Genomic DNA, 11,194 nt, shown 5'->3' with positions numbered 1-11,194 from the left:
ATCCAAGGACCAAGTTCCCCAATTCACTTAGGAACTTTTGTCGAGACAAAAACTGCCTCAACAGGCGGATGTAAACCACCAGCCTTTGCTGCTCATTTAAGACGACCGCTGTCGCGGAAGCCCAAGAACACACAGTTTCCATTCCCCGGACCCATGGTCACAAGAGGTTACCAACAAGAAAGTCAAGCCTTGCGCGAGACCCCTTGCCAGGCCCCTTGCACATGGCCACAGCATCACTACCGAAGTAGCGAGAGGCCGTGGGGTCATCCGAAAAACTTCCACCGCCAGGATAAAGTTACCGACCCTCAGACAGGTGTGACCCAGAAGAGATCCTGGGTCGCAATGTGCGTTCGAAACGTCGATGTTCGTGTGTCCTGCAGTTCACACTCTTTCGCGCAGCTAGCTGCGTTCTTCATCGACCCACGAGCCAAGTGATCCACCGTTCAGGGTTGTAAAAATTCTACAACAGCATTTCACGTATGCCGTGCAAGAAATTAAAGTTCGGTAAACAAACCGCATCGGGGGCCGCCCTGCCTCCTGTTTGGCCCCGTCAGCTGCGGTCACTCACCACAAAGCTGGGCGTGTTCATTCGAAAGCCTTTCCCTGCATCACAAGGAATAATCTTAGGCTGCCCATGAGTTTGTAGCCAAAAATCATGGCTACCAGTTTTTCATTGAAGGCCATCTTGAACAGAAAAGGATACTGGCCTACAAAGCAGCGAATTCTAGCTCTAGTCGCCCGACCCGAGCGTATTAAAGGCTTCTTGTGCTACTAACGTGTAAGCCTTGCTCCTCGGAGCCTTTTCAAGACTTCTCCCACAAAGCAGTCACAGCCTACTCGAGTCCTTGGAGGACAAGCTTCCGTTCTACCCCAGCACTCGACATCCGACACAAGCATTTTAAACGCTCCTGCTCCGATGGAATAAGTCTTACTCTCTTGGAGTCTTTTCAAGACTTCTTTTCAAACGGAATAAGCTTACTTGAGCCCTTGGACGTCGGAACTGGTTTATCATGTCATCTGACTGAGCATTTAAGACTCCTGCTCCGATGGAATAAGTCTTACTCTCTTGGAGTCTTTTCAAGACTTCTTTTCCACCGAAATAAGTCTACTCCAATCCTTTGATGACACACGGCCTGTGTCAACAGGTAGCCTACGCTACCCTCGCCGATGACAGTGGCTCCCGTTCTTGCTGCTCGCTTCCCAACTAAAGGGAAGACACGGCTCACCTTTCTCTCCTTCGCCTGTCAAGATCAGTGGCTCCCGTTCAACGGTGTCAATCTAACTGATACGACACACTAATAAGAAACTTTTGACATCAACCACCGCAGTGGTGATGAATTGATAATGATCCTTCCGCAGGTTCACATACGGAAACCTTGTTACGACTTTTACTTCCTCTAAATGATCAAGTTTGGCCATCTTTCCGACACGTCGGTACCACCGCAAGACGGAGGTGCCGGGTATCAGTCCGAAGGCCTCACTAAATCATTCAATCGGTAGTAGCGACGGGCGGTGTGTACAAAGGGCAGGGACGTAATCAACGCAAGCTTATGACTTGCGCTTACTGGGAATTCCTCGTTTATGGGACATAATTGCAAGCCCCAATCCCTAGCACGAAGGAGGTTCAGCGGGTTACCCGGACCTTTCGGTCAGGGAAGACACGTTGATTCCTTCAGTGTGGCGCGCGTGCGGCCCAGAACATCTAAGGGCATCACAGACCTGTTATTGCTCAATCTCGTGCTGCTAGAGGCAGCCTGTCCCTCTAAGAAGACATGAACGTTGGAAGGAAAGATTCCAACGCCTAGTTAGCAGGCTAGAGTCTCGTTCGTTATCGGAATTAACCAGACAAATCGCTCCACCAACTAAGAACGGCCATGCACCACCACCCACTGAATCAAGAAAGAGCTCTCAATCTGTCAATCCTTCCAGTGTCCGGGCCTGGTGAGGTTTCCCGTGTTGAGTCAAATTAAGCCGCAGGCCCCACTCCTGGTGGTGCCCTTCCGTCAATTCCTTTAAGTGCTTCCTTGGTCAATTCCTTGGTCAATTCCTTTAAGTGCTTCCTAGGAGACGGACGTGTTTGCTGGTTGCTCCGTGGTTATATATGTTATTGGAACTTGGCTATGAAAATGGATATTCTGGACTGTTTGGCAGGTTTGTGATTAGGAATGACGACATGGCTAATATTTGGTTTCTGTACGTGAGAAGTGTGTACCCAGCTAATTAACTATAGTGGTGGCATTATTGTTTAATATTTTTATAGAATATTTCTGTTCTCTTAAAGGATGTTTGAGATACAACTGGATTCTTTTGGAAAATAAAGTGACTTAAAAGGAGCCATGTTCGCTTGGCTGGCCACCAGTTTGGTGTTATAGTGAAGTTTTTGCTCAATTATTTAATTATTATAACGACCTTCTAATTCTATATTTTTATAGAATAGCCTGTATATCCCTAAGGATGGTTGAGATACAGTTGGATTCTTGTGGAAGATAATAAAAATGAAAAGGAGCCATGTTTGCTTGGCTAGTTAGTGGTTCAGAGAATTTGTTCGAATATTCCAAATTTCTTTAAATATATTAATAATTATTATTTAACAGTGAAGATTTAGTGTTTAGTAATTAAAAACAATTATATGGGTGGATTATTTCTTCACTTGTGTACCGGATTGCAATGGATTTCTTAAAAAAACAATGATTAACTTTTGAGCACGTTTTGCCATGTTAGATATGTTAAAGAACTAAAATTATTTTATTTCTCGTGAAATAACTATGGGTGGCTTTTGTTAGTATATTTAAAGGTTTCGTGGTACACCTGCTTTAAAACTGTAATAACTTTATGGTGTTTTGAACCCCGATGCCTAAGATATAATTGGATTTAGAAAGGAATATTAAAAAATATTATACTGTGAATATGGCGGGTGGCTCCTTCTTCTTCATGTTGAGGAATTATGGGAATGAAGCATGCTGGGACTAGGTTGCCAGACGTAAAAAAGTTTGCCAGTTTGTCGTTATTATATTTAAAACAGACGGTACGGAGCGATACGACAGATTGAGTATTAATGAGGAAATTTAGGTGTAAGAGGTATTCTTGCTGGTTTTACTAGTTTGGATATTAATCAACGGAGCTAAGATAAGTGAATTCGACGGTATATAAGGCTTGACGGTGGACTAACGAGGAAAATTAGGTGCAAATGGAATTTTTGCCGTTTTTTTCAGTCTGGATATTAGTCAATGGAATGAAGATAGTTGGTTTCGACGGTATATAAGTCTCGACGGTGCATTTAAGGGTGTGGTATGATGACATGAAGTTATGGTGCAGATATATAATAGGGTGTGCGGTTTATTGAATTGTTAATTGACGGTGGATTGGACGGGACGGTGTGAACTGTTTCTGTTCCAAGTGTGTAATAGTTGAAATATACATACAAGCAGCAGGAAGTTTTTTTTTCCCTTCTCTAATTTTACGACGGCAGTTCAAATTTATATATAATATATATTAATGAAGGGTGCTGTATCTAAGCTGGATTATTTATTGTGCCTTTTTCGACTCCATGGAAATAAAGTTTTAAAAGAATTGGATTCACTGTGTGAGATTCTTTACTTTTTTAACTTTTACAATTTGTTTAAAAATTATTTCAACGATCTAATAGTAATTTTAGGTATCAATTTTTATTGTGCCTTTAAGGATAATTGTATATTTGAATTTAATTGATGTTGAAAAAACAAAGTGAGATTTTATATATTTTGAGTGTTTGGAATTTATAGGTAGGATACTCTTTGAAAGCACTATCATTTTTAGGCATTACCTTTTATTGTGCCTTTAAAAATAATTGCAAACTTGAATTCAATCAAGGTAGAGGAACAAAATGAGATTTAATATATTTTCAGTGTTTAAAATTTCTATGTAAGATACTTTAGCAAAACATTAGCATTTTTAGGCTTGGTAATTTACTGGGCTATTAACGATTAGTATAAATTTGAATTTAATAGCTTTCGAAAAATAATATGAGATGTTAAATATTTTTTAGGTTTGTAATTCATATATAATAGTTTTCCACAAGTGCTTTCTATTTTTAGGCTCAATAATTTATTTGGCAATTTTTGATCAGCAATTTGTATAAAAATTATCTGGGATTTGGCGTAGAACCTATACTGATAAATATGAGAATTACCGTACACATCTATTTATATGTATTAAAAATTGAAAATTTATGAAAGAAATATATATGGTAGTAGGGAGTTTTTCCACCTACCAGGAAGTAAGGTTGTAAATTAAATTTTCTATTTTTATTTTAGTTCTGTTTTTTGTATAGAACTATTTGTTATTTTATATGGCTTTTGAGTAGGATATATATAGTCTTTATTCTATCCTCTGGTAGTCTCTATTGGATTTATTCCTTTGAGTTGGGAGTCGTTTTGTAATGTTTGCTCTATTTGAATACGTCATTTTTATTCTTTTTATAAGATATACGATGGCTGAGGGAGGAGTAGAAGATTCTAATATTGGGGGGAGTTTGCAATATTTGGAAGGAAAAACATTAATATTTTCTTTCCCTATGGTAGAATTTAGCTGTTTAAATCATCCACAGCTTATTTTTTCAAATAAAAGAAAATTTTATAATCATTTAGAAGAACACCACGTTGGGGAGTTTTTGTTAGAATGTTCGGTATGTAAGGGACGATTTGACAAAACTCACTCGGCGGATTGTCATACACCCAAATGTTCGGGCCCCAAACAGGAATATGAGTATAAATGCCCATGGTGTCCATCCTCTTTTCAAAAGTTGGGAGGGTTAGCTACGCATCGTGCCAAGGCACATCGGCAGGAGTGGAATGAGCTTAAATTGGAAAAAAGTAGGAAAAAAAGTGAGAAAGAAGAGCAACAAAAATGGACAGAGTCAGATACACAAAAATTTAAAAGTATTTTGGAAAAGAATAAGGATAAGGTAGATATTAATGAAATATTGTATAGGTCTTTTCCTAATAAAACGTTAGCGGAAATTAGGAATAAAAAATGTCAGATGTTAAAAAAAACTAAAGTTATAGTAGAGAAAGCCTTAGCCGAGCTAACTCCTATAGAAATAGATGTGGATGAAGGAGATGTAATGGGCAATGAGAGGGATGATGGAATGAATAAAGATAATGGAGAAGATGATAATGAGATTAAAAATGGGGATGTAGAAATATTAAAGAATATGATTTTAGAAGAATTAGCGGGATTGGGTGTCGAATTACAACAGGGTGATGTGATAGACTTGTTTAAAAGGTTAATAGGGGAAATAATGAAAAATACAGAAATGTTGTTGAAAAAGAGGGAAGAACAGACAAGAAATATGAGTAAGGAAGAATATAGTTCTTTGTTAGAAGAGGTAGAGTGTAAAGTTAAAGAGTATAGGGAAGAAAATTTAAGGCTTAAGGAAATGATTGGTAATAACTCAAATAAAATCATAGCGGAAAAGGATTGGAATAAAGAGTTAGAGGAAATAAATGAAAAATTAAATCAAGAATTAGGGAAGGTCCAACGTGAGCTACAATGTTTAAAATTAAGAGATCAAAAGTTAAGGGCGCATAACTATAAATTAGAGGAGCAAGTATTGGAGTCTGAATCAAAGGTTAAGAAGAAGTATCAGGAGAAAGTTGATGAGTTGGAAAAAACAATTGTAAAATATGAAAAAGAATTGGTGGAATTGAGGGAAAGTATAGTAGGAATGGAGCAAATTATTAAGGAAAACGAGGTAAAGCTGAAGGAGTTGAGAAAAAAGGAGGTAATGGTGGATGTGGGAATTAATACTGAAATAATATTGGCAATTGATAGAGAGATTGTTCATAGACAGGAACAGGAAAATGTATTAGAGAGAATAGTACAAGATTTAGTTGATGAAAGATTGGTTGATCAATTGGAGGGAGCTGAAGTTAGGAGAGGAATGGTAGAATATATGGAGAGTCTGTACTTAGATGGGATGAAAGAGGTGGAGAAAAGGATGGATTGTACATTAAATGAGATATTAAAAGAGGGTTGTTCCAATATTAGTGAAGTCTATGATGAAGTAATAAGGATGCTAGGTTGTAGTAAAGACAAAGAAAAGGTTGAAAAGGAGGTTATGAAACGAAAGAACGGTAAGGGTGATGAAAGGAAAAGATATGCCAACTTTCAAAAACTATACGAAAAGAACCCAGAAAAATTAGCAACATTATTGGTTGAAGATCGGGAATTGGATGATTTGGAGGTAGATATTTATCCTGACGAAGAAAGTATTAGAAAATTTTATAGTGAATTATGGGGGAAAGCAAATGAAGTGAAAATAAATATTGTAGGAGAAATGGTAGATGAAAATAGTAAGAAAGAATTGATGCGCCCAATAACATATAAAGAGGTATCAGAGAGAATTCGAAAAATAAGAAATGGAACTGCCCCGGGAGTTGACCTAATAGTAAAAAAGGATATTAATAATAGTAAATGTTTCTATTTTCTGTGTAAATTGTTTAATATCATATTATTAGAGGGTTGCACGCCAAGAAGTTGGAGTAATAATAAAACTGTACTGATACCGAAATTAGGTAAAGATCCGCATGATGTAGCTAACTGGAGGCCGATCACAATTGCTTCGTTAATTTGTCGTGTTTTCACTGGTATTATTGATAGTAGATTAAATAAGGTCATACCAATTCATACTGCGCAAAAGGGGTTTAGGACTGGGAATTCTACTTTGACAAATTGTTTTATATTAGACGATATTGTTAAAAAAGGGAAGAAAAGTACCCCTTTGTATGGATGTGTAGTTGATATTACTAAAGCTTTTGATATGGCATCCCAAAATTTGATAATTGATTGTCTACAAAGTAGAGGTATTCCTTTGATGTATTGCAGTACTATTAAAAGTTTGTATAGTAATACTTTACAAACTTTGTTAAAACAGAAGTAAATCTACCAGTGAGAAGGGGAGTTAGGCAGGGTGACCCACTCAGTCCGTTGTTATTTAATATTATTATGGATGAGATTGTTCGTCGGGTTTTTAGTACTGAGTGGGGTTATAAGTATGAAAATATAACACTGCCTCTTCTAGCCTATGCAGATGATGTTGTTTTGTTGGCTAATTCTAAAGAGGACCTCCAGAAGCTTATAAAATATTTTGTGGAAGTATTGAATATGATGGGAATGAGTATGTCATATAATAAATGTTACACTATTAATTTGTATCCTTCCGGGAGATCGTTTGTATCGGAGGATCTAAGATTAGAAATAAATGGAGAATTTTTAAAGGATATGAAGATTTGTGAACGTTTTAGGTACTTGGGGTGTAACTATACTCTTAATAAGGGAATAGAAAATTCATATCACGTATCGGAGTTGGAACAAGTTTTTGTTAGATTATCGAAGTTACCGTTGAAACCACGTCAAAAAATAACACTTGCTCAAACATATGTACTACCAAAATTTTTTTATATTTGGATAGCAAGTTTTGTAAGTAGTAGCTTTTTAGAGGAAATAAATATAATGATAAGGAAGTATTTAAAAAACTGGCTTCATCTCCATCCATCTATGGTTAAAGATTTTTTCTATGTAAAAAAAAGAGATGGTGGATTGGGTTTCCCTAATTTAACAGGTATAATTAGTCTGGCTCAACTTAAGTTTATTTTTTCGTTGAAGAGAAATATAGAAGATCCTGTTTTGGTAAACTTCTGTAAGGGTAAATATTTGGAAGATCTTGAGTCTAAACTTTCTTTGAAATTGAAGGTTAAAGAGAATTGTAGCTTAAAAGAACTAAACAAGAAAAAAATTGAATTAAAGGACGAGTACTTTCAAAGTTGGGCTAGTAAAGAAAGTATGGGGAAAGGTATCCACATGTTCAGGAATGACCCTGTATGTAATAGATTCTTGTTTGATGATGATTTGTTTCCTGATAACAGGTTTATTGATATTATTAAAATGAGATCTAATACTTATGGCACAAAAGTAGCATTGGCCAGAGTAGATTCTCAAATTAATAAAGAGTGTAGAGGCTGCAAAGCAGAATTAGAAACAATGGGTCATATTTTAGGTAAATGTGTCTCCCATGCAAATTACAGGATCGCCAGACACGATCAGGTGGTCAAGATAATTCGAGATCATTGTCTTTTTAAAAAATATAATGTTGGCATGGAACAAGTGTATGAGGTGGATGGAGAGGTATTGAAACCAGATTTGATTGTGGAACGTGGAAATCTAAGAACTGTATTGGACATTACTATTAGATTTGAAGAAAACGGAATGGTAGAAAGAGCTAGATTAGAAAAAATAAAAAAGTATGAGAAGTTACAAGGAATGTTTAAAGATAAAAAAAAGTTTGAAGTGGTACCGTTAGTATTTGGATCCCGGGGTGGTATTCCAGTTGAAACGAAAAAGGTATTAAAGAAATTAGAATTACCGAAATTTTTGTTAAATAGAATTATTTATAATATTATGAAATCAAGTATAGAAATGCTTAATAGCCATATGGACTATTTTTAATAGATTTTAATGTGTTGTTAGGATTGTTGCTGATGTCAAGCGGTTCAAGTTGTTTTTCTTAATATTTAATTTTTTTTATTTATTTAATTTTTTCTGCTGTTTTGTGGAACATTTTCTTATTATTTTATAATTTGTATTTTATTATAAATTTTGTAATTTTTGGAAGGAAAATTAAAAGGGAAAAATGATAATAGGGGAATGTAGGAAAGAAAAGGAAGAGGGGAAAAAAAGGAAAAAAAGAATAAAAAAAAGAAATAGGAAAAGGAAAAAAGAGTAATAATGGTAATGAAGACAAATGTAAGGAAAATATGTAGAAGAGAAAAAAAAAGTGGTTGTGTTTTGTTTGGTTAGTTTTTTTAAATATGATTTTACACTATGATTTATTATTTATATTATTTTATGATTCTAGATTTGTAAATCTTTGTAAGATATATGTGAGATTATGTTTGGTGTATTAATATTTTTTTATTTTTTTTAATCCTGTTATTTTAGAATTGTAAATTTTTTTTTGTATTTATGGATGTATGTATCATATTTTTAATTTTTAATAAATGGGGTGGAGGGGTTGTACACTGAATGTTGAACTCCTACCCTATGGGGAATCTTTTTTTAAGCTTGACATTCAGCTTTGCAACCATACTTCCCCCGGAACCCAAAAGCTTTGGTTTCCCGGAAGCCGCCCGCCGAGTCATTGGAGGAACTTCGGCGGATTGCTGGCTGGCATCGTTTATGGTTAGAACTAGGGCGGTATCTGATCGCCTTCGAACCTCTAACTTTCGTTCTTGATTAATGAAAACATTCTTGGCAAATGCTTTCGCATCGGTTAGTCTTGCGACGATCCAAGAATTTCACCTCTAACGTCGCAATACTAATGCCCCCGTCTGTCCCTATTAATCATTACCTCGAGTTCCGAAAACCAACAAAATAGAACCGAGGTCCTATTCCATTATTCCATGCACCGAACATTCAGGCGACACGGCCTGCTTTGAGCACTCTAATTTGTTCAAAGTAAACGTGCCGGCCAATCAAGACACTCAATGAAGAGCACCGAGAAAGGAAAAACCGGCAGGACGTCCGGAACGATCAGTTAAACGCCGGGCGGCGAACCGATCGTCCGAGACCCAGATCCAACTACGAGCTTTTTAACCGCAACAACTTTAATATACGCTATCGGAGCTGGAATTACCGCGGCGGCTGGCACCAGACTTGCCCTCCGATAGATTCTCATTAAAGGATTTAAAGTGTATTCATTCCGATTACGGGGCCTCGGATGAGTCCCGTATCGTTATTTTTCGTCACTACCTCCCCGTGCCGGGAGTGGGTAATTTGCGCGCCTGCTGCCTTCCTTGGATGTGGTAGCCGTTTCTCAGGCTCCCTCTCCGGAATCGAACCCTGATTCCCCGTTACCCGTAACAACCATGGTAGGCGCAGAACCTACCATCGACAGTTGATAAGGCAGACATTTGAAAGATGCGTCGCCGGTACAGAGACCGTGCGATCAGCCCAAAGTTATTCAGAGTCACCAAGGTTTCGGACGGACGAACCGACCGATTGGTTTTAATCTAATAAAAGCATCCCTTCCATTGCTGGGCGGGATTCTAGTTGCATGTATTAGCTCTAGAATTACCACAGTTATCCAAGTAGGATAGGTACGATCTAAGGAACCATAACTGATTTAATGAGCCATTCGCGGTTTCACCTTGTTTTGGCTTGCACTGAGACATGCATGGCTTAATCTTTGAGACAAGCATATGACTACTGGCAGGATCAACCAGGGAATTGACCGACTAAAAAGCCGGAAAGTGTTGGACACAACCAACACAGCGTTCTAACAAAGGATAGGAAAGCTACACCCGACCAAGCATTTTAGACTTCTGTTCCGCTGGAATAAGCCTACTCTTGCGGTGACTAGCTCCCGTTAATACTGGCCGTGTGACAGCCGCCAAGAGCATATTAGACTCCCAATCCAATGGAACAAGCCTACTTGTATCCTTGGGTTACAACAGCTTCCTTCCACACGTTGCCGGTACATCCGACAGAGCAATTTTAAAGACTCCTCTTCCGCCAGAATAAGCCTACCTTTGTGGGGCCTGGCTCCCGTTAGAACTGGCCGTAAGGGTACCCACAAAAGCACATTTAGACTCCTCCTCCAGCGAAATAAGTCTACTCATGTCCTACGGATGACTGTGGCTTCCGTTTACATATAGCCGTTCACCCGACACAGCAAATTTTAAAGACTCCTTTTTCCACCGGAATAAGCCTACTTTTGTGGGGCCTGGCTCCCGTTAGAACTGGCCGTAAGGGTACCCACAAAAGCACATTTAGACTCCTGCTCCAGTGAAATATAAGTCTACTAGTGTCCTTGGATGACAGTGGCTTCCGTTCGACAAGTGATACACGCTCAAACTGGCGATGAGTCTATACCGTCCTTAACTTAAGGAAAATCGGTACTTAAATGCCACATGGAGAATAAAAAGTCACTTACAAAAAACAATGCTCCGCATAAGCCTTTGTAAGCTAGAAAGGACATGCTATCTGGCCTCATTCTCAAGAAGGACAAGTAAGCTCCCGTCAACTGGCCCAAACTCTAAAGCGAGGACAGCCCGTTCAAAGTCAATCGGCATCCCTCCTTAAGAGTACAAAACGGCTCACTTCTTAACCACACTGGCTCTTGCTCCTTCAAGTGAAATCTGGCTCCCTTCACTCTGGC

General features: G+C 38.0%; 1 non-coding gene and 2 pseudogenes across 1 annotated transcript; all 3 read right to left on the bottom strand.

Annotated features, from left to right (window-relative positions):
* Positions 1–299: 299 nt before the first annotated feature.
* LOC145677297 (5.8S ribosomal RNA) lies at positions 300–451 on the bottom strand. Its single transcript, XR_014129751.1, has one exon. It is a non-coding gene; the product is annotated as a 5.8S ribosomal RNA (ribosomal RNA).
* Positions 452–1,350: 899 nt separating this feature from the next.
* Positions 1,351–2,037, bottom strand: LOC145677300 (small subunit ribosomal RNA; annotated as a pseudogene).
* A 7,024-nt stretch (positions 2,038–9,061) lies between these two features.
* On the bottom strand, positions 9,062–10,262 carry LOC145677299 (small subunit ribosomal RNA; annotated as a pseudogene).
* Between the last annotated feature and the right edge of the window lie 932 nt (positions 10,263–11,194).

Source organism: Thermobia domestica, unplaced genomic scaffold (genome assembly GCF_964235325.1).
Source record: "Thermobia domestica unplaced genomic scaffold, izTheDome1.hap1.1 HAP1_SCAFFOLD_735, whole genome shotgun sequence".
NCBI lineage: Eukaryota > Metazoa > Arthropoda > Insecta > Zygentoma > Lepismatidae > Thermobia > Thermobia domestica.
Note: the sequence above shows the minus strand (reverse complement) of the source record. Positions and strands in the feature narration are given on the sequence as shown.